The sequence below is a fragment of the Podarcis tiliguerta genome (genome assembly GCF_965153285.1).
Source record: "Podarcis tiliguerta genome assembly, chromosome: 10".
In the NCBI taxonomy this organism is placed as follows: domain Eukaryota; kingdom Metazoa; phylum Chordata; class Lepidosauria; order Squamata; family Lacertidae; genus Podarcis; species Podarcis tiliguerta.
In genome coordinates, this window is record NC_139543.1 from 61,140,143 (window position 1) to 61,162,972 (window position 22,830).

At 46.3% G+C, this 22,830-nt stretch overlaps 1 protein-coding gene across 6 annotated transcripts in view; it reads left to right on the top strand.

Moving 5' to 3' along the window:
• The first annotated feature begins 2,421 nt into the window (after nucleotides 1–2,421).
• SOX5 (SRY-box transcription factor 5) overlaps nucleotides 2,422–22,830 on the top strand; it is a 1,214,093-nt gene continuing 1,193,684 nt past the window's right edge. For 4 of the 6 annotated variants that reach the window (XM_083402002.1, XM_083402006.1, XM_083401995.1 and 1 more), the window contains exon 1: nucleotides 2,422–3,095. The gene's annotated coding sequence lies outside the window, so the exon portion shown is untranslated. The remainder of the gene's footprint in view (nucleotides 3,096–22,830) is intronic. The other 2 variants (XM_083401994.1, XM_083402001.1) reach the window with 2 other exon arrangements.

The window sequence follows — 22,830 nt, forward strand, 5'->3', positions numbered from 1 at the left end:
TGTTGATCGCTTTGTGCAGAGGTTATACTACACTGTCTCATTTTCACACACACTTTCCAGTGCATTCCAACCCCCCCCTTTTTTTTGCAAAACCTCATATACATTTATACCTGAAGGAGCGTCTCCACCCCCATCGTTCAGCCCGGACACTGAGATCCAGCACCGAGGGCCTTCTGGCGGTTCTCTCATTGCAAGCAGTGAGGTTACAGGGAACCAGGCAGAGGGCCTTCTCGGTAGTGGCACCCCCCCTGTGGAACGCCCTCCCTTCAGATGTGAAGGAAATAAGCAGCTATCTTCTTTTTAAAAGACATCTGAAGGCAGTCCTGTTTAGGGAAGTTTTTAATATTTAATGCTGGATTGTTTTTAACACTTGATTGGGAGCCGCCCAGAGTGGCTGGGGAAACTCAGCCAGATGGGTGGGGTATAAATAAATTATTATTATTATTATTATTAATTGCATTGTGATGGTGGTAGAACAAGTGGGCTAGTTGCAGCAGAACAACTTTCAGAATATCCCCTTCTCTCCACAAACCACCTAGAGAAGCGAATAAATACCCTTCTCTTTGCAAACCTGCCTTTCTCAAAGAGTCCCACTGATCCATCATCAGGATTGGACCCCAAGGGTCATCTAGTCCAACCCTTTCCAATGCAGAAATCCTGCCCCCAGCCAGGTGGGCTGGAACCACGAAATGCACTAACCCATTATTAATACTAATGCACACACACATATACAGAAGAATCAAGCACTGCAAAAAATGACAGCGGCAACTGCCGGTTTGCATTTCAAGGCCAGCGCACTCTGATTAGTTCATTTCTGCTCTGTGAATTATCGAAGGTCTTTCTGTGGCTGATGATGCAACTTTCCTTCTTCCCAGGCTGGGCGAGGGGAGGAGACTCTTGCAGGCCCCGCCCCCTTCTTCTCTACCGTCAGCCTTGGGACAGCCAGAGGGATATGACAGGGCGTCGATTTCTTGGGAGCAGCCTGTGAAACGGATGTCTTTCCTCACACCCCCCATCACGCAGCTTTCTCTCACTTTCTCTTTCTCCGACGCGCCCCTCCGCGCTTCGTTTTAAAGCAGCCGCGTCTTTGAACCGCCGCCTCCTCCTCCTCGGAGATGTCGCTGGTTCTCTCTCCGTCTTCGCTTTGCCTTTGCACCCACCCCGCAAAGGGTTAATCCAAGAATCCCTGAGCAACTTTTGCGATGCTTTGCGAGCACAGAATCTGTGCTCTTAAATCGCAACTAGAAGTCATCGGACTTTAAAGTGAAGGGAACCGAAAAGCAATCGTTTTTCTTTTCTTTGCAGAGATTTGACAGCTGCTTGCTCAGTGCAATCCCTGCCAACCCCTTACTCGCGAGTAAGCCTCGCTGAACTGAGTGGAGGTTTGCTCCCAAGTAAGCGCGCAATCAGGGGAAATGATCCGGTGGGGATAGCTCCCAGATCACCAGCTTACAAGGAGCCTTGCAGACGGACCGAGAGGCAAAATAGACAGGTCTCTGCCCCTAGGTGCTTACAATCTAACTTTCAGCGGCGGGGTGGGTTGGGGTGGAGGAAGAGAGCAACAGGCAACGAGTTGACGAAAACAGGCGCATCTCTACGTTCACCCGGACTTTACGCATGTTTACTCGGGAGTAAGCCCCAATGGACTCTCCGATATGCGTAGGATCCCAGCGTAGGTCCCGCGCCTTAGGAGTAAGCCCCTCTGAATTCAACAGCGCTTCTTTCTGAGCAGACGCGCTGCAGGTTGCGCTCTGTGGCTGCTGCGATCCCGTGCGCACTTGCTCCGGAGTAAGCCCCGCTGTTCCCAGCGGCACTTGCTCCTGAACAGACAAGTTTAGGATCCTGCTGCACGGCGCGCGCGCGTGAACGTCATGCTGTCGACGAGTCTTTCAATCTACAAAAAAGGGGGGGGGCATGGATTTGTTTTTGCAGTAAAACGATGCAGGATGCTTTCTTACGAAATATATATATATTTGAAGATGGATAGTTACTGCGCACTTTGCAACGTGTCTCAGATTATCCACATGATAATATATATGAAATAATAAAGGAAAGCTGGAAATCTGAGAGCCGGGGTGTGTGTGTGTTCCTTCTGGGACCCCCTCCACGCTCACGGAAGGGGGGGGGAAGGAATAGAAAGAGGAATACCATTAACTCTCCCTTTTCCTTCCTCGGTCCTTTTTTGCATTGAAGAGGGGGAGGGGGGAATACTCTTTGAAGCAATCGCGCCCCCCCCTCTCCTCCCCCGCGTCCACGCCGCGCGCCGCTTCGCCCCGCGTCAATTACCAGCTCCGTTGTTTACAATCCGCCCCCGCAGCACGTTGGCAGGAAGGGCGGGGCGGAGGGCGGGGCGGGGGGGGGAGAGAGAGCCCAGCTCCGCCCCCCCAGCCCCAGCCCCGGCATCGGCCTGTCTTTAGCCCCAGCTGGGAGGTCTGGAGGGTGGAGGTGATCCTATTGGAAGTTGGGCGGAGGGGGGAAGAGCGAAAAAGATCAGAGGAAAACAGCAACCGGGTGTTTGTATGTGCAAAAAGGCGACTCATCTCTCTCTCCCCCCCCCATTCGTCTTTAGGGGGCACCATCTCCAGTCCCGGCCACCCTCCCCCCCAACAAAACATCACATCACGTGGAGGGGAGGCTGGAAGTAACTTCGAGCATCTATTGCGAGATTATTATTATTTTTTGCAAGCGAACGCCCATGCGTGTCTGTGCATCTCCTCTACGCACGCATTCACACGCGCACGCAATTAACCTGCACGCTTCTCCGGGAGGGTTCCTTCTTTGCACGGGCGTCCCTCTCCCCCCCTGCCACTTCTTGGATCTCTTCCCCCACCCCACCCGCTTTTGTCATTTGCGCTCGCCTTGTGGTGTTGTTTGTCTTCTCCAGCCGCCTCATGACCAGCTAAGGGATTTCACCTCGTCCTTGAGAAAAAGGGAAGCCAGCAGATCAAGGCACAGACAGAAAAAGAGAGAGAGAGAGAGAGACGGTATCTCTCTCCCTCCCTCCTTCCTTCCCTCCAGTATATCTCTCTGCCGCTCATCGCCATCTCCGCGTCTGACGGCCGAATCTCCCCAGGCCAGAGAGAGAGGAAAACCGGGTAGGTTTTTACAAAAAGACGGAGCCGCGGAGAACTTTCTCTGCGCGAGCGTGTGAAGGGTGGGTGGGTGATGTGCTGGGGAAACAACCGTGCTGGTGGGATCTGCACTTCCTCCCTCCACCCCGCAACACTTTCCCAGGATCGCTCCGGATCAAACGGTGCTCAGTTTTGTGTTTACAACTGGCTGCAATGAGATGAGGGAGGCGGATGGAGAGCGAAGGGGTGGCGCGCAAGATTCGAGCCCAATATCGCCCTGGGTTTTATTCTCTTTTTGGCGTGTGTGTTGATCTCAGTTGCTGCCCCCTTTCTCCCCCACCCTGGCAGACACGCACCGGGATCATGCCACCCCCCTCCTCTTGCCACGGTGCTGGAGAGAGAGAGGGGTGTGTGTGTGTGTGCATGCATGCACCAGCGAGGCCATGCGCGCCTCGCCAATGGGACCCTTGGCGAGGCGCTTTCAAAAACTTTGCAGTTCTGTTTGGCCCGCCTCCCCGGCCTCTCTGCAAACCCAGATCCTCGTGGGGGGGGGGGGGAGACAGAGAAGGAAGCGTGGCAGAAGCTGTTGCTTTAGTGCCCAGCTCCTGCTCGGAGCTAAACCTAGCTGTCCTCCGCTGAATACTGGGTTAGAGAGTGATGGTTTTCTTGGTCTGGTCCAGCAAGGCTCCTCCTCTTTATTGATCTCCCTGCAGCGCGGGGAGAGTTTGGGGTTGGGGTGTCTCTGTGCATCTTGCTAGAAAGCTGAACGACTGTGTGAGAAGGGGAGAAAATCTCTCTCTTTCTCTCTCTTGAATCTTGGACTGGGCTCCTGGTCCCCCGGGATCCCTCAGACAGGAAGCATTAAATTATTTTAATTGCCTCGGCTTTGTTTGTGTGCGCCTGTGTGGGGAGGGAGAATGGAAAAGCATCCCTTCGGACGGAGATGGTTTTTTTGCTTGTTCCCCCCACCTCCCTATGCACCCACACCAGCCTATTAAGGGGAAAAAATGAGGAGCGGGGTTTGTTATATTTTTGGGGGAAATTTCATTGTCGTATCAATGCGTTTGTCTGCTTGCACTTTGCAGAGTATTATTGATCCACCATTCGGAGAGTAGTAGCTTCAGCAGTAGTAGAAAGGCATTGTTGACATACTTTCCAGCTAGGAATGCTCTTCTTTCCAAGTTTTGCTCTTTTTTTCCTTTTAAAAAAAATTCATTCCTCCTTAAAACGCTTTGGCTCGCTGAGAAAGGACTCGGAGACACTGTCTTTTTGCAGCTGTTACTCTTGCTCTCCCCCCCCCAATAAAAGGAAGGGAGAGAGAAAAGTCAGAAAGGAAAGAAAAAAATTAATCCTAAATCAATGGATGCAATGATAATAAAGCAGAGTATTTAAACTCTCAAAGCTAAGCTTTGCATGGGGGACACACAACTGGCGTGAACTTTGCCTTCTGAGAGAGTGAAGCGCACTCACACCAGGGACTTTATTCTAACAAACGCGGCTGGGATCCTAGAATAACCGAGGTTGTTTTGTCAAGAACAACATGGACAGATTCCCCCCCTGGGATTTCTATTCAACTCTGTGCTCTGGCCAAGGGCAGACCCAATAGCAATCTCTGGGATTTTCGGATAAGAAGACTGTGGGAATCTGCAGGAGACGGAGAGGCTGTTTTTCTCCTCCTTGCTCATAAATAAGTGCCACATCCCAAGACGCTCCCAGGATTATTAATTTATTTATTTGCCTTTGCTTCCTAATGACAAGCTTCTTTCAGCGAACCGGGGAGATTTGCAGGCAATTCAATTTCAATTGCATTTTATTTATTTTGTTTGAAACGTGGAAGCAAACTCATTTTGCAAAATGTCTCCTGTGAACTGTGACTCCTGTGTAAGGGTGTGACTTGTACGCTAGCAGATTTCTGCACCTTTCCGAAGATAAGTTAGAATCTCTCCCCTCCCTCCCCTTTCCAAATTGAGAAGAGTTTTGCATAGATATGAAGATATAGGCAGCTGGGTTTGTCATTAGAGGAGGAGTTTGGGGTGGGGTGGGGGGAAGTCAAGAGGAATCCAAAACAGCAACAGTAGCACAGCACTTTGTCCAAAGACAAAGTAGCAAGTCTGCTTTTCAAAAGCTTTGTGAACCCAAGAGAGTTTGCTTGCTTTTTCTGACTTTTTAAATGGGTCCCAGGGAAGGTGTGCTACTGTTTGCTACATGCAACTTCAAAGACCTGGAATGCAAGCTTCACGGAGAGATGGTAAATCTCAGCCTAATGGAGCCTCCAGTTCCAGAGGCACTGTATCCATGAATATTGGCCACGAGGAAGACTGCCTTTGTGCCCTGCTGACAGGCACCCTAAAGGCAACTTTCCAGATCTGAAAACAGCTGAAATAAATGGACATGGAGAGATCCAGCGGGAAGCTGAAGCTCAGCTCAGCTCCAGAAAGCACCTCTGTCGCATTTGAATATCCGTAGAGCAAAAGTTTCGCAGGTTCCTTGTCCCAGCTGATTTAAATTTAGCTTCTGCCTGAAGCCCCACTAAAGCCAATGAGAAGTATTTTAAACCAATTCTCTAGGCTTCTCTCCAGATTCTGGGAAGCATGGCATGCTCATCCCTTTCGTATCTTTCCCTGAGAAAGATCACAAGGTTGTGTCTGAGATTCTTCTCTAGGAAGTTCAATTAGACGTTGCAAAGGTAGAGGAAGCACTTTCAAAAGAAAGCAGAAGGGATGGCTTATTATACAAAAGAAGTTTGCAACTATTTTGGCAGCAGTTGCAGGGAAAGAAAAAGATGCTTGTGTTTTTTTTTTCTGATAGGGTAATATTCGGCAAGATCTCGGCTAAGTGGTTTGTTAAGAAGAGCAATCATTAATTGGCTGTGTTTCGATAATCCTACGTGATCTGAAAATGAACATTGCATTGGCATCCTTCGTTAGCACTTCTGGTCAAAATGTAAGCTGCCTCGAATGCCTGCTGCAAAGTCTGCAGAGCAGGACTTGACAATCGGCTGACTTCTTTTGTGGACTGGAGGTTAGAGTAGTGAAGAGACGTTGACAGTTTCAAGTTCACTCACTTCAGGGCTCTGTGTGGTTTCTCAACTTGCCCAGTGTGGTCTAGGAGATGCTTTGCTGCACTTATAGAGTGCAGTTATTTATATTACATTTGTGCAAAATGGCTTGTAGCATACTGCGAGGATCCTAACGGGGTTACAGAGTTGTGCTGTACTTTATTGTGCTGTACTCACCACTTACTTCCTTGCCACGGGATCACATTTGTCCAGTGCTATACCAGCTGCACTGGCTCACAGTGGAGTACAGGATCAGGTTTAAGGTGCTGGTTTTAACCTTTAAAGCCCTATACGGCCTAGGACCTTCGTACCTACGGGACCGCCTCTCCTGGTATGCCCCATGGAGGAACTTATGGTCTTCAAATAAAAACATCTTGGAGATCCCGGGCCACAGGGAGGTTAGGCTGGCCTTGACCAGAGCCAGGGTTTTTTCGGCCATGGCCCTGTTCTGGTGGGACGCTTGTCACAAGAGACTAGGGCCCTGTGGGACTTGACATCTTTCCACAGGGCCTGCAAGATGGAGCTGTTCCACCAGGCCTTTGGCCAAGGCACAGTCTGACTCCCACTCTCTCCTTATAAGAACTTGCATGAAAGTAGCCCCCCCCCCCAACTTTTCTCACAGGTTCATATAAGATCAGTATAGGCAGTTAGGCCTGGTGAGCATTTAAGGTCCCCATCCCTAATTTGTGGGTTGCCATCTGATTAGATTCCACTTTGATTCTGATTTGATTTTAGGATGTATTTTAATTGATTACTTGATTTTATGGTAATATATTATATATTTGATGTTAGCCGCTCTGAGCAAGTTTAGCTGGTGTTAAACACCATCTACAGATCATTTTCATAACATTTATTTAAGTGCGCTGCATGCAGTAAAATTAATACCATCCTTACATAACCTTTCCCCGTGATTCTAATTGAATATTATATCCAAAAACTTTAGCCCAGTGTATCATCACATCTACTAGGAGGTGTTTTTTTTTTTTTTTTTGGTTTTCCAGTGTTGTTGTTGTTGTTTAGTCATTTAGTTGTGTCTGACTCTTCGTGACCCCATGGACCAGAGCACGCCAGGCACTCCTGTCTTCCACTGCGTCCCGCAGCTTGGTCAAACTCATGCTGGTAGCTTCGAGAACACTGTCCAACCATCTTGTCCTCTGTCATCTCCTTCTCCTTGTGCCCTCCATCTTTCCCAACATCAGGGTCTTTTCCAGGGAGTCTTCTCTTCTCATGAGGTGACCAAAGTGTTGGAGCCTCAGCTTCAGGATCTGTCCTTCCAGTGAGCACTCAGGGCTGATTTCCTTCAGAATGGGTAGCTTTGATCTTCTTGCAGTCCATGGGACTCTCAAGAGTCTCCTCCAGCACCATAATTCAAAAGCATCAATTCTTCAACGATCAGCCTTCTTTATGGTCCAGCTCTCACTTCCATACATCACTACTGGGAAAACCATAGCTTTAACTATACAGGCCTTTGTCGGCAAGGTGATGTCTCTGCTTTTTAATATGCTGTCTAGGTTTGCCATCGCCTTTCTCCCAAGGAGCAGGCGTCTTTTAATTTCGTGACTGCTGTCACCATCTGCAGAGATCAAGGAGCCCAAGAAAGTAAAATCTCTCACTGCCTCCATTTCTTCCCCTTCTATTTGCCAGGAGGTGATGGGACCAGTGGCCATGATCTTAGTTTTTTTATGTTTTCCAGTGTACTTCATATCAATAAAAAACTGCTGTAAGCAAATTTTTATTCTGAAATGGTGGCCCGGAGAAAAAAGCTTGAGAACCACTGGCCTACATGAACTAGCAGCAACCTTCTGGGGTTTTAGGCAGGTGCTTGAGTCTCCTTACCTGGTGAGACCGGGGATCAAACCTGGCACCTTCTGAACGCAAAGCAGGTGCTCTGCCACTGAGCTACAGCTCCTCCCCATCATTCATGACTCCGGTGTCTGGAGGAAATCCCCTCCCTTCCTCCAAACTGCTTCTCAAATTACAACTCAAATTACTGCCAGCTCATATCTGCACAGCCCCACTCTGGTTCCATCATACCAGAGTGTGACAGAATGTTAGGAGTACTAATAATGATACCACCACGTACTGTGAACATAATTTTCACTCTTCGCTGCTGATGTGCTCTGGAGTTTTAAGATCTACCAGTGAAAAGTCACAACACTTAGAAGCAATGGGGGGAAAATAGCAATTTCAGCATTATGCTGAAAACAGTGGCTTCAGCTACCCTTCTTTTGTTGTGGAATGTTGCAACGCTCTTAAGGGTTGGTAGATTAGATTATTTATTTTATTTTTTAGATTATGTGCATAATCTTTGTGACAATCTTTTACTTTCTTTAGCATATGAACAATTGCATCAAATCCTACTTCTCCCGGGTCTCTTGAAGAAAATAGCCATTTTAAAATTTCTGGGGATTTTTTTTGTCTGAGCAAGAACTGAGTAGCCAGGCCTCATGCTGCTACAATAAGATTTTCATTTCTTATTGTAAGTTCTTTAGCCTATATATATAGGTGGGGACCTTTGAGCCTCCAGATATTTCAGCTGCGAGTCCTTAGGCTCCCCATCTTTCAATGACAGTGTGGCAGTCAGGAGGCAAAGGTAAAAGGTAAAGATAAAGGTCCTCTGGACAGTGAAGTCTACTCAAAGGCGACTATGGGGTTGCGGTGCTCATCTCGCTTTCAGGCCGAGGGAGCTGGCGTTTGTCCACAGACAGCATTCTGTGTCATGTGGCCAGCAGGACTAAATTGCTTTTGGCGCAACAGAACACCGTGACAGAAACCAGAACTTACGGAAATGCTGTTTACCTTCCCGCCAGAGCGGCACCTATTTATCTACTTGCACTGGCATGCTTTCGAACTGCTAGGTTGGCAGGAGCTGGGACAGAGCAACGGGAATTCACTCTGTCGTGGGGATTCGAACCACCGACCTTCCGATCAGCAAACCCAAGTGTGGCAGTCAGGAGGCAGAAGCAGGGTGCACACCAACATGGAGCATCAGGTGCAGTCAGTGAACAAACAGAGGGGCATTTGTGAAGATCCTTTCTGTGACATATAGTTCAGGCAACAGGAAGCTTCTACTAAGGATCTCATGGCTTGGGGAGGAATAATCTGCTGGGTGCCACTTACTTGCAGCTGGCAAACTGGGACCAAGAGGCTGTGGGGCTGGAGACAAAAGGAGACCCTCTGTCTGTCTGTGCCACCTTTCCTCTATTTTTCATTTTAGTCGTCTCTGCTATATGTTTGAAAGTAAGCCTAGTACCCTGGTACGCTGGCCGTGATAATAAACATTCATTCCTAGCCACAGGTTGCCCATCCTATTCCAACTTGCCCTGCTTTCCGCCGAGACAAACTTTGCTGTGGGGCAGGAATACGCACATCACAACAATGTCCAGACAGGAGTCAAGCTGAACTGGAAGGTTCCCACAGGTTAATCCTACTGGTGGAGGTGTCAGGATATAGAATAGGCAGAATTCACTGCTCCAGGAAAAGATGGCGACTCAGCACTAGACACCCTGGGTTGCGGTGCATCCTCATCAGGTCCAGAACCCCGGCTCTTTTGTCCGAGGCCAGGACTTTATTCCCCCCACTGACCCCACTCCCCCCTCTCTGTTCTCTGCTGGTCGAAAGCCTGCCCATGTCCTTCTTCTGAAATGCCTCTCTCCAAGAGCACAGATGCACTTAGATTTCTCTCAGCCTGCCGACAGCATATGCCTTTTGACAGTCTGAAGAGGTCCTTCTCTAACATTTATGACAGCATTTCCCCTTCTGCCTCTCCCCGTTTCCTTCTATTTTTATATTGGTCTCAAACTGTAGATGGAAGCCCACAGGTAATCTACAATGGAATCCATTAATATTGGCGATTTTCAGGAACTCAAGGACAATTACTTTCTTCCTTACTAATCCCCCGCTGCTTTTTCCATCTGTGCAGGAGGCCTGAGACTGTAAGAATGCCACTTTGGCTCCGTGTATCAAATACAGAACTCTCTTATTGCTCCTAAACCTACCTCCAGTGAGGCTGAGAAATCGAACTTGAGTGCCCCAGAGCACTGCTGCCTACTGGGATGCGCCACAGACGCAGCAGTCCCTTTTAGAGTTTTATTTGATGCACCCACTGGTCTTGACAATTGTCGGCTAACTGACCCCATCAGCAAGCCATCTCCTAATAGGAGATATAGATGAAGCCATTCTTTCCTATTGTACTTTCAGATGGAAAATAACAAGCTTCAATCTGAAAAAAATAAATCATGGCCAGTGGATTCATTTGTCTATGTCTATATCTATATTTGTATCTATATCTATATCAGAGAGATGAACCTGTAGCCTTCCAGGTGGATGTCAGGGCATGTGTCAGCAATAACTCACATGGCGTCAGTGAAGTTAACCCTTTATTCAAAGAAACAAGGCAGCTGAGGCCTAGAGAGCACAGCAACTCTTCCTGGTAGATCTTGCCCCTATGATGCAGTTCTGTGGACTTAATGTCCCCACTTTCCCACAGTTTCTTAAGTCTCCTCCTCCCTTGGGACCATCCCAAGCAATATGAGACTCTGATGCCTTGTCTGTCTTTGCTCTGCATTTTTCATACCTCTTCTGGTTCTGGGAGACCAGGGGGGAAGGGGAGCTGGTCACAGCAGGAGGGGGAGACATCCTGGATTCTTCAGCAGCCTGACTTACCACCTCTGCCTCTTGGCTCCCCTCCTCTCCAGCCTCCGCTTTTGTACTTCTCTGCCACAGCCTCTTCCTGCTCACAAAACCCTGTTGCCTCTTCCAACACTTCCTCCTCCAAGTCTGCTCCTTCTTCTTCCTCTGACCCCTCATCATCATCCCACCACCAACCCCCTGGCTCTGAGCCTTCTTCCCTTGGTTGTTCCTTATCTGGTGCCTCCCACTGCTGCTCTGCATCTAGCCAGTGCATGACACTGGACTTCAGCTCTCATTTCCCCTGGGCTATACTGACTGGGGCTCATGAGAGTTGGAGTCCAAAAATACCTGGAGGGGCGCAGGTTTACTACATATCTAGATCCATGCATGCTCACCTGTGTTGCAGCTATTATCCCATCTGTTGGAGCCTGCACAGTTCCTTCCAAGAGGCTGAGTTAGGACAGGCGACAGGGGTGGAAGATACCCATATGGGTTTACCAACAGGTTAATGTAAGCTGCTGGACCCAGAGGAATTTAGTTATGCTTCAATTCCCACTGATGTTGTAGTGAAGCAGACTTGTTCTTTGAGGCTTCAGAAGGTGGGCCTGGAAGCAATAAGTGGAAATTACAGAGGACTGTATTGCGGCTAAATGTTAGGAGAAACTTCCTACTGGATAAAGTAGTTTGGCAGTGGACTGGGCTGCCTCATGGAAGTCATGCATAGGGCTGGGTGATATATCAATATATAGTCATACCTTGGGTTAAATACACTTCAGGTTGAGTGTTTTCAGGTTGCGTTCCGTGGCAACCCGGAAGTAACGGAATGGGTTACTTCCAGGTTTCGCCGCTCATGCATGTGCAGACGCTCAAAATGACTTCACGCGCATGCGCAGAAGTGGTGAATCGTGCACGTGCAGACACGGTTTGCGTTCTGCTCAGGATGCAAATGGGGCTCCAGAACAGATCCCATTCACATCCAGAGGTACCACTGTATTGTCCAAAACCGGCTTGAAATCCATATTGTGATATCGGTTTCATAATTTTTGACCTGGCAATATATCAAAAATCATGATGTGTGTGTGCTATGCAAAAATCACAAAGCGGGGGAAACCCATGAAGCCACTCAATGCCTCTATATAGCTCCATCCTTATTTCAGACATTGTGAAATATCGGTGTATCTAGATGGTGATATATCACAATGTTGAAAACCAGATATCACCCAGTCCTAGTCATGGGCTCTCCTATGCAGGCAGGGGGTGGAGAGTTGTCCATCAGGGATGCTGTAGCAACCCTGCTACAGCGTAGTCACCTCGTCTGTTGCTGGTCCTGCATTGAGTAGGGGTTGGGCTATATGACGCATCCAAGTTCCCTTCCAGCTCTACGGTTCTATGAATTAATTGGGGGCAAATTAGTCATGACGAATTTCATTTCAGTGGTGTGAGTAATTTCCTCTGAATCTACTCTGGGAACTCCATTCAGCACTCCACCAAATCAGCCTTCAGGTACACGTATTACCAAAGCAGCCCGCAGGAAGCAAAAGCTGAGAATACTCCGTTGCTGAGATGTTCCAAGTTACCAACACATAGAGCCAAAGTTTCATAGCTTTAGGCTAACTTCAAAGGTTTGGGATTAGGAGCAGGGCAGTGACCGATCCCTGCCACTTGGTTTAATGATCTAGCACAGGGGTCAGCAAACATTTTCAGCAGGGGGCTGGTCCACAGTCCCTCAGACCTTGTGGGGGGCCGGACTGTATTTTGAAGAAGAAAAAAATGAACGAATTCCTATGCCCCACAAATAACCCAGAGATGCATTTTAAATAAAAGTACACATTCTACTCAGGCAGGCCCCACAAATAACCTAGAGATGCATTTTAAATAAAAGGGCACATTCTACTCATGTAAGAACACTCTGATTCCCGGACCATCCGTGGGCCGGATTGAGAAGGCGATTGGGCCGGATCCAGCCCCCAGGCCTTAGTTTGCCTACCCATGTTCTAGCAGTTGCTCCTCATCTTTGTGTTCCACAAAAAACACTGGAACAGCACATGAGGGTGCTGTCCGGGTGCTGTCCAGATCCTGCTGTCAGGCTCTTCCCGAGGGCATTCTTTCTGAATCAGTCCTTGTTGTCATTTGATGTGAACCACTTTGAGGAGTTTTCATTGTTGTCGATTAAGTGGTATATACAGTAAAGGTAAAAGGACCCCTGACCATTAGGTCCAGTCATGACCGACTCTCGGGTTGCGGCGCTCATCTCGCTTTATTGGCTGAGGGAGCCAGCGTACAGCTTCTGGGTCATGTGGCCAGCATGACTAAACTGCTTCTGGCGAACCAGAGCAGCACACGGAAATGCCGTTTACCTTCCTGCCAGAGCAGTACCTATTTATCTACTTGCACTTTGATGTGCTTTCAAACTGCTAGGTGGGCAGGAGCTGGAACTGAGCAACGGGAGCTCACCCCATTGTGGGGATTCGAACCGCCAACCTTCCGACCAGCAAGCCCTAGGCTCTGTGGTTTAGACCACAGCTCCACCCACGTCCCTTGCCTCTCCCTTACCAGTTGCTTATTCAAGGTTATTTCCAATAAGCCCTGCATGCCAACTTAACTGTATTGCTTCTATGGCAGTGCTATAATAGGAGGGGGGCAAGCTATTTTGGAACTGTGGAAAGATTAGTGTTTTGGCTCAGCATGAAACAATAATGTGTGAAAAGTATAAGATCACACCTTAGGGAAACTGCATATTTATGCATAATCTGACAGTGAGATCTTGCCAGGTTTTTTTTCTTTTCGTGTTGTTGTTGACTCTGTGTAAAAGGAGAATGAAGGTTTCTGATGCATGTCTTCATAGAGATGTTATCACGACTGTTGAGATTTGAAGTCTGCTTCAAGGATGTGCACATTGATTCAGGTTTCCTACTTCCTAGTCCCCCACCCAACCATCTATGTTTTGATCTAAACATGATCATTTCCTAATCATTGCACACACAAAAACTGCTCTAAAAGAGACAGCTGTAGAGGTCAGTTCAAAAGTCAAATGGCCATTGATAACTAAGTAATAAAAAAGGTGACCATTTTTACTCTTAACAGGAAGAAGGAAGGAAGGCAGCAGAAAAGAGGAAAGGGTTTGTGGGAGGGGTCTGCACAAACCACAGGATTCAATGTGGACCCCAATTTGATGCTTCAGGAAACAGCCTGCCTCAGACACCTTGTGGACTGCCTGATTTAGCTCTGGGTCCATTTAAATCCACACACACACCAATTAGTACCAAAATAAAATAAAATTGGTACTAATTGGTAATTTGTGTATTTTGTATTTTGTTCTTTCTTTCTTTGAACTTATATGGTGCACGATTTGTTTGGGAAAACTCAATAAATAAAGTATAAAAAATAATAAATAAATAAAATAAAAATAAATAAATCCATACACACACACAATTGGAAAATAAAATACAGTGGTACCTTGGGTTAAGTACTTAATTCCTTCTGGAGGTCCGTTCTTAACCTGAAGCTGTTCTTAACCTGAAGCACCACTAATGCGGCCTCCTGCTGCCGCTGCGCCCCCAGAGCACGATTTCTGTTCTCATCCTGAAGCAGAGTTCTTAACCTGAAGCACTATTTCTGGGTTAGCAGAGTCTGTAACCTGAAGCCTCTGTAACCTGAGGTACCACTGTAACATCTCCCACCCCCTTTGACAGAAGTGGATAGAAAACACACACAAACCAAAACACAAAAGCACACACACACTAAATAAAGCCTGCAAAATTCCAGGCAAAAGTGGTTGGTAACTTTAACTTTTTATTTTTGGACAGAATTTGATGAAATTTGCTAGCACTGTTGCTCTTTTGGAAGGCACGAACCCAGCCAAATTTCAGGATAGCTACAGTGGTTTTCCCTGCAAGAATGGCCATTCTAGTTTTATTGTGGGTTAAAAAGTATTGCTTAACCTCCCCAGCAACTCTCAGCACCCATTTTTAAAAAAACAACCTATAAGCAGGCCACAAGGGCAATATCCCCCTCTTGCTGTTATTAGTGGCCCAAGGTCACCCAGTGAACTCTACTGCTGAGTGAGAATTTAAACCATGTTCTCTTTGGTCCTCGTCCGATACTCTAAACACCAAACCACACTGGCTCACTGCACAAGTAACCACTGATAGCTTTATCCTCCTGCACTTTCAAAGGGGATGTCCTAAAACTTTGTTGTTGCTTTAAAACACACCATTTGGCCCTTGATTTGGAAGGTGATTGACTATGTCTGTGGCCTCTTTTTATGCTCACCTTGGAGTGGGCTGGAGCTCTCCTTTTAATATATATTTTATGGATGAGCGTTTTAGGTTCCTATTATATTCTTCTCCTTATATTCCATTTCAACTTTTTTGGTTCTTAAGCCACTTTGAGGCACTTTCGTGTTAAAACTAACTAAATAAATAACTAATTAAAAATAGTCCAGTAGCACCTCAGAGATAAACTAAGTTTGTTCTAGGTATACCTAAGTTTGTTCTGTATACCTACAGAGACCTAGAACAAACTTAGTTGGTCTCTGAGGTGCTACTGGAGTATTTTTTTAATTTTTTCTTTCGACTGCTTCAAACCAACATGGCTACCTACCAGTAACTAAGTAAGTAAGTAAGTAAGTAAGTAAGTAAGTAAGTAAGTAAAATTAAGTAAATAAATTGGAGGTCATCACCACATCTTCCATGGTTGAAATATTATATACTAAAATAGAAAACATATCTAGGATTACCCTTGTTTTATTTTCATAACTGATCTTGCTTTTGCATCTTTTGAAGTAGTCTGTGATGCATAGAAAAATAGAAGGGAGAAACTTCCCTTATTTCTTATTTGCATGCCAAAACAAACTTTGCCAGCTACTTTTCTGCATGTTGCTAAGGGCACAGGAGACAGTTAAAAGAAGAATCTGGCAGCCATTAATTCACCAAATACTGACATAGATCAGGAGGTGGAATTTGAACTCCAGTCCAGGTTTGGGGGACTCTCAGACCTGTGGTTGTCCCCCTGTTCAAGAATGGTGAACAACAGCCCTCCTCCTTTCCCTTGAGACAGTTGTGTGGATCGGGCCAGAGGGAAATGGCCACAAAATGATCCACAGTGACAGTCACAATTAAATCGACCTATGACGTGGTTGCCACTGAAGGCATCTTGTTCACGTTCCCTCAGCGGTTCTCAACCTGTGGGTCCCCAGATGTTGTTGGACGACAACTCCCATCATCCCTGAGCTCTGGCCTTGCTAGCTAGGGGTGATGGGAGTTGTAGTTCAACAACATCTGGGGACCCACAGGTTGAGAAAGGCTGCTAGATTCTGGGTCTGCCAGTGGTTTGTTTCTATTTGTTACATTGATTTTAATCAACAATCAGACAAATTTGTGGAGGATGACTTTGCTACGAGTCATGCTAGCCACATAGTATGCACAGTATCAGTTTCAATATCAGCTGCCAGGAATAAAAACTTTTGCCCTCGGGTCCTGCCTGTGGATCCCCATATGTATCTGGTTGATCACTGTGAGAAACAGATCTTGGATTAGATGGACCTGATCCTGCTGCAGGGCTCTTTTTACGTCCTTATCTGAAGCAAACTTGGAGGGGGAATATAGAAGGTTTTGTTCAAGTGAAAATGAGCTGGGGAAAAATATCAAGGGAAGCTACAGGGATGCCATTTAAATTCCACCAATATATATTTTGGGGAAAGAGTCTGCATATTTCTAGAAAGAAGACCCGCCCTTCTAGGCTTTGCTGGGCAGATGAAGGAAAACCATATCTGGGAAAATGCACCCTGGAAGAGGACAAATCAAATGCAGAGCAATCACTTTATCGACACAGCCCAGAACTGTATATATTTATACGTGTTCAAATTTGAAAGTTAACACCTTTTCCTTGTTGGCCTACTTTTGTTAAAGTTGCTTCTAAATTATTGATGGAAAAGGCAACCACGCATTACCTTGTGGTGCAAATGTTTTTAAGGGAAGAACACTGTGCTACTTTCTGAACGAAGGAAATCTTCACGTGGCTTTAGGGTTAGGGTTCACAGTTTTCGAACCGGCTGGGTACCAGCAGTTTGATCTGCCGCAAGGAAGAGGTGGTTTGGCTTAGTTCCATGCCCTAAACAGCTTCTCTTGCCAGTTTCTGCAGATCACTTCTGTCTTAAAGGGGCAGGAGGAAGACAGGATGCGTCCTGGGTTTCTGGTCCATTGTCAACTGCTAACTCCATGGCATTTTGCAAAGACTTTTTCTTTGCAGATTTGGATTGCTGATCAGCTGAGTGTCTGTGCATGGCAGCCTGGGACACATCTGCCCCTTTAACACCAAAAAATGGCAACCTCCCTGTTCTGTTGATGAAAGCCTTACTGTTTTAAGTGAATGATACCTTTGGATATGAGCAGAGAAATGATACATTTTTAGAAAACGGCCTTTAAGAGGGATAATGCAGAAAGATTTGAAAGCGAAGTGCAATGCAAGCAATTACTGAAACTTATTAGTGGATGTTATTTCAAAACTGGTTTCGATGTTGTGTTTTGAATTGTTATAACCTGCTCTGGGACCTTAGGATGAAAGGCAGGCAATAAACTAAAATGATATATATTAATATATAACAGAGCTTGCCCAGGATGGAGGAAAGAGAGGGGTGTGGAAGTTTGTGTAGAATCTAGCCAACTATCTCCTCCTCCTTTTTACTGGCTCTGCCCACCAGTTACATGTGGCCCCCAGAAGGTTTTCCAGAATGGAAAGTGGCCCTTGACCTCCAAAGGTTTCCCACCCCCTCTGTTTGGTCTCAGACACCAACTTTGAGGCTGTAGAAGGCAATGACCATCTGTGCCTGTTAGGAAAGCGCCTTCTGTGACAATGCTGTTCGAATAGACTGGTGCAATAAACACCTCTCCTTTCACAGCAGTAATGTTACATAGGATGCCAGCAAATGAAACGATTTGTTTTCTCTTGAACCAAGTGAGAATGCACTTGTGCAGTACTACAAATGTCTGCGATTTATTAGGACTTTCTCTCCGTCTCCCTGCCTCTCCCTCTTATCGATTTCTTTTGTTTGAAGGAGTTTTCCTATGTAAAGTTACCACGTCTTAAGAGCTGCTTTGTGCTTTGTAGTGGCAAAGGTGTTGCCACATTCCTGCAGGTGGGAGTCATAAAGGGTGAAGAGGGGGAATACATCACGAAATGCCCTGGTGTGTGTGTGTGTGTGTGTGTGTGTGCAGGCCTGTAAGCTTGCCAAATCGGAATCAGCCCTGAGATATCTCCTTGGACAGTCGTTTGGCTGGCAGAAATTAGCAGATGATAATGGTTATTAGTTCCAAGCCATAAAAAGCTGAGGGATGGCCTGAGCAGCTGATTTCATCCGGTTTTGGTCTTGTTGGCAATTGATCATAGGTTTTCTTCCATCCCATTGCATAGCATCTCATTCTGTTGCACAATGTCCTGTCCAACTCTATGCATTCTGAGTACATTCTCCACATGGAAGACACAACCTTTATGTAAAATATGGGATGGGTATTTCTCTGTTTGTGGATTATTATTTTTTAAGCTGCTTGTAAAAATTCACCAGCGTTTTAGTGTGAATTTATCCTAATATACACATGTTTGGATGCAATTTTGCCTAATATACACATTTTTGCAAAGCGATTTCCACAAATGTAACACCTTTTTCTGTGCTGTTTTCACCAGCACATGCCTTTTATACACACATTGCCCTGGTATATGCATTTATGTACACATTACTTGGCAGGAGAAGATTTGAGAAGTGACTTTCTCCTTGTCCTTCAGCTGATAGTTGAAAACTTTATTCCAAAAGGCTTTTGGGAACTGACTGCTTTTAATGAGGGGGCTTGTGTTATGCTGTTTGTATGTTTTTAATGGAATATACATATATAAGATTTTTTCTATGTTTTTAACTGTTCTTGTTTTGTCTGTAAACTTGCCTTGGGTCTCTGTCAGGGAAGAAGGCAAGGTATAATCAATATATTATAATTATTAAGTCATTCTTCCAACTTCTGATATTCTCTTTGCAGGCGCAAAGTCTAAACATTTACATTAAAAAGAAAAAGGTTAGAATTATTTGGAAGCAGAAAATTACACCCAGGAACACACCCTCAATTTCCCCCCGTGGTCCCACAGAATCATGAAACAGTGGTACTTCAGTTTTCTAGCATCTTGGAAGCCGAATGTTTCGTTTATCGAACGCCAAAAGCCTGGAAGTAAATGATTCCGTTTTCGAACATGCCTCGTAAGTCGAACGGCTTCTGCTGTGTGTATCTGCCGTGTTATATAATTTTCTCTATTGAACTGACTGAACACCCTTTGCGCCTTGGTTTTTGAACATTTCAGAAGTCAAACGGTCTTCCGGAATGGATTACATTTGAAAACCAAGGTACCACTGTATGTACACACAGGTCTGCTACTTGAGCAGCAATATCCCTTTCATTTACACCAGGCCTGGGGAACATGTGGCCCTCCAGATGCAGTTGGACTACAAATCCCATCAGCCCCAGCCAGCATAACCAATGGTCAGGGATGATGGGAGCTGTAGTTCAGTAACACCTGGAGGGTCACAAATTCCTCATCACTTCTTTACATAGATATATACACAAACACCACACAGAGTTACATAGGGGGGAATAGTCCCCGTTTGGGGAATCTCATAAATGCAAAGACTTTTATACCTGGAAAAATAACAAGTAAGTTGTTAAATGCTGTTGTAGATATCAAGCCAAAAATGACAGATGCCTTTATCCGTCTTCTCTGGCTCTTTGCCATCTGCATGGGAGCTCAGGTGTGCTCGGTGTGCAGATGGAGCCCAGCTTAATTAATCTGTCTTGGCCGCGACACAGTTTTGCGAGCCACTGGTCAAAAGAATTTGGAAGATTTTGTGTGTAGGCAAACAGATTGCGCCCATCCCTATCTAAGTCGCAAGAGACCAGGGCTGGAAGCTTGGGGTCCAGTCTCTCTCTAGCCCAAGGCTTTACAGAGCGAGCTCCTCTCGGCCTCAGTTTCCTGTCTGCAAAATGGAGACATAGTGATAAACCACTGCTTGTCCCAAAGAAAACATTGCAAACCGGTTGTGGCGTTTGCCCACTCATTATGGAGATGTCTTACTGGGGGACAGAGAGAAAGGGTTAATAGACTGACCAATAAGAAACTGTGTTTAAGGCTCAACACAGGGGTTTGGGCAGTTAGTTTGGTGGGTTTCTTGTGGGTGGGAGGCATAGGAGTCAGAGTGAGTTAGAGACAGAGGGGAGACAGAGAGAGTGAATCGGATTACAGTGTTTCAAAGTATTTAAAACTTCTTTGCGTTCACAATAAACTGGAATCTTTGTTAATACGTTGCAACCTGACTGAGTCTGAATATATTACCGGGGAAACCTGGTTGGCAGCAGTGGAAGAGATAAGATATGGTGGTGTAGGGTCAATTGTGGAACGACCGGGGGCCCCTGGGCGAACACCACACTGGTATCTAGAGATATGTAGGTAGGTATTAGGGCTGAGCTGTGCTGGAAAAGACCCTGATGTTGGGAAAGATGGAGGGCACAAGGAGAAGGGGACGACAGAGGACGAGATGGTTGGACAGTGTTCTCGAAGCCACCAGCATGAGTTTGACTAAACTGCGGGAGAAGGGGACGACAGAGGACGAGATGGTTGGACAGTGTTCTCGAAGCCACCAGCATGAGTTTGACTAAACTGCGGGAGGCGGTGGAAGACAAGAGTGCCTGGCGTGCTCTGGTCCATGGGGTCACGAAGAGTAGGGCACGACTAAACAACTAAACAACAACAACAAGAGGATATAGTTATGGTATGCAGCTATGTGGGCAGGGCTAGAGCCAGACTTGCTCCTCTGGGGCTTGGGGGCCGGAAGTCCAAACCATCTTATTTGCATTCTCTTTAGAAAATATACCAGACTCCGCCTTTCTAGTGCTGATGACTTGCAAATCATACATCATGGTGGTTTGGGGATTATTTAAACAACAACTCTGCAGACTCGTTTTGCAATCCTAGAGCAGATTAATGTGTGTGTGTGTGTGTGTGTGTGTGTGTGGACACCTTCGAGATATCTCTCTCTCTCTCTCTCTCTCCAACGCCAAGGAGGCAACACACACAAGTATGTGCTACTTTCTCCTGATATGACAGATATGCTCAGGCCAGTCTTGGCTTGAGAATTATCTGTGGAACAGTCAATGACATAGTTCACTCTCCAAGAATGCTGCTTATCATGAAATGTTTATCTCAGATGTACAAGCCTTTCTTAACTGCTGGATTTCGCAATAAGCGCATTGCAATGCTAAATCCTTTCTGGGCAGGCTTCACATTTCTTTCTGTCTGAGGGAGCAGCCAAATGCTGTCAACCATAACAAGATCCATCCAGGGGTGTCTTCATAAAACCAACATGGCTAAAATACCCTCAGGGTATCCTGGGAGCACAATGATGCCCGTCTGCATTATGCATTTAAAACGGTATCATACTGCTTTTAACAGCTGTGGCTTCCGCCAATGAATTCTAGGGACTGTAGTTTGTCAGGGGTGCTGAGAGCTACAGGGGGACCTCGGTTTAAGTACTTAATTCGTTCCAGAGGTCCGTTCTTAACCTGAAACTGTTCTTAAGTTGAAGCACCACTTTAGCTAATGGGGCCTCCTGCTGCCGCTGTGCCGCCAGAGCACGATTTCTGTTCTCATCTTGAAGCAAAGTTCTTAACCTGAAGCACTATTTCTGGATTAGCATAGTCTGTAACCTGAAGCATATGTAACCTGAAGCGTATGTAACCCGAGGTACCACTGTATTAAAAGGTAAAGGTAAAGGGACCCCTGACCATTAGGTCCAGTCGTGGCCGACTCTGGGGTTGCGGCGCTCATCTCGCTTTATTGGCCGAGGGAGCCGGCCTACAGCATGTGGCCAGCATGACTATGCCGCTTCTGACGAACCAGAGCAGCGCACGGAAACACAGTTTACCTTCCTGCTGGAATGGTACCTATTTATCTACTTGCACTTTGACATGCTTTCAAACTGCTAGGTTGGCAGGAGCAGGGACCGAGCAACGGGAGCTTACCCCGTTGCGGGGATTCGTACCGCTGACCTTCTGATCTGCAAGCTCTAGGCTCTGTGGTTTAACCCACAGCGACTTTGCCTAATCCCCCACAGTGGTTTAACAACCAGTCCCTCTTTCTAGGGAACTCTGGGCGTTGTAGTTCTGCAAGGGGAATAAGGGTCTCCTAGCAAATCTCAGCACCTTTAACAAACTACAGTTCCCATGATTCTCTGGGGATGACATGGCTGTTTAAAAGTGAGGCCTGAGTCAAGGTGGAAGGAAAAACCCAACAAGAACCTGTAAATGCAAGTTTGTGCAGTGTTTGTGCAGTGTTTTTCTTCTAGAAAAACAGGTGCCTCACCATGAAGTTGTTACAGTGAGTGCCACACTTTTAACCTATGCTTTTCTTCTAGGAATAAATGTGCCAGTACTGTGTACACTTGAGTACCCCCCCCCCAAAAGCCCTGGGTTTGTGAAACAAAAGGGAATTTTAAAAGGGAATTTAGCGGTTGTCAATCACCCCAGTGTTTGAGTAGAACATCTGCTTTCTACTGAGCAATTGGGTGGAATAATAGCGGACATTTTTCATTGTATCTCCATACAGGAAGGGACTTGCAACATAGGATGCAGTCCTAGCCCTACTTAACTGCGAGTAAGCCCCTTTAAATTCAGTGGGATGTGTTTCTAAATAGATAGGGTTAGCAGTGTGGCCTTGGGCTGAGTTTAGACATGGCACTGATTGTATTAATTACAGTGGTACCTTGGGTTAAGTCCTTAATTCGTTCCAGAGGTCCATACTTAACCTGAAACTGTTCTTAACCTGAAGCACCACTTTAGCTAATGGGGCCTCCCGCTGCCACCGCGCCACCGGAGCACAATTTCTGTTCTCATCCTGAAGCAAAGTTCTTAACCCGAGGTACTATTTCTGGGTTAGCGGAGTCTGGGTTAGCGTATGTAACCTGAAGCGTATGTAACCCAAGGTACCACTGTATACTGATTGTAATGGCAGCACTTCTGCCCCAGTTTATATGGTTCCTTT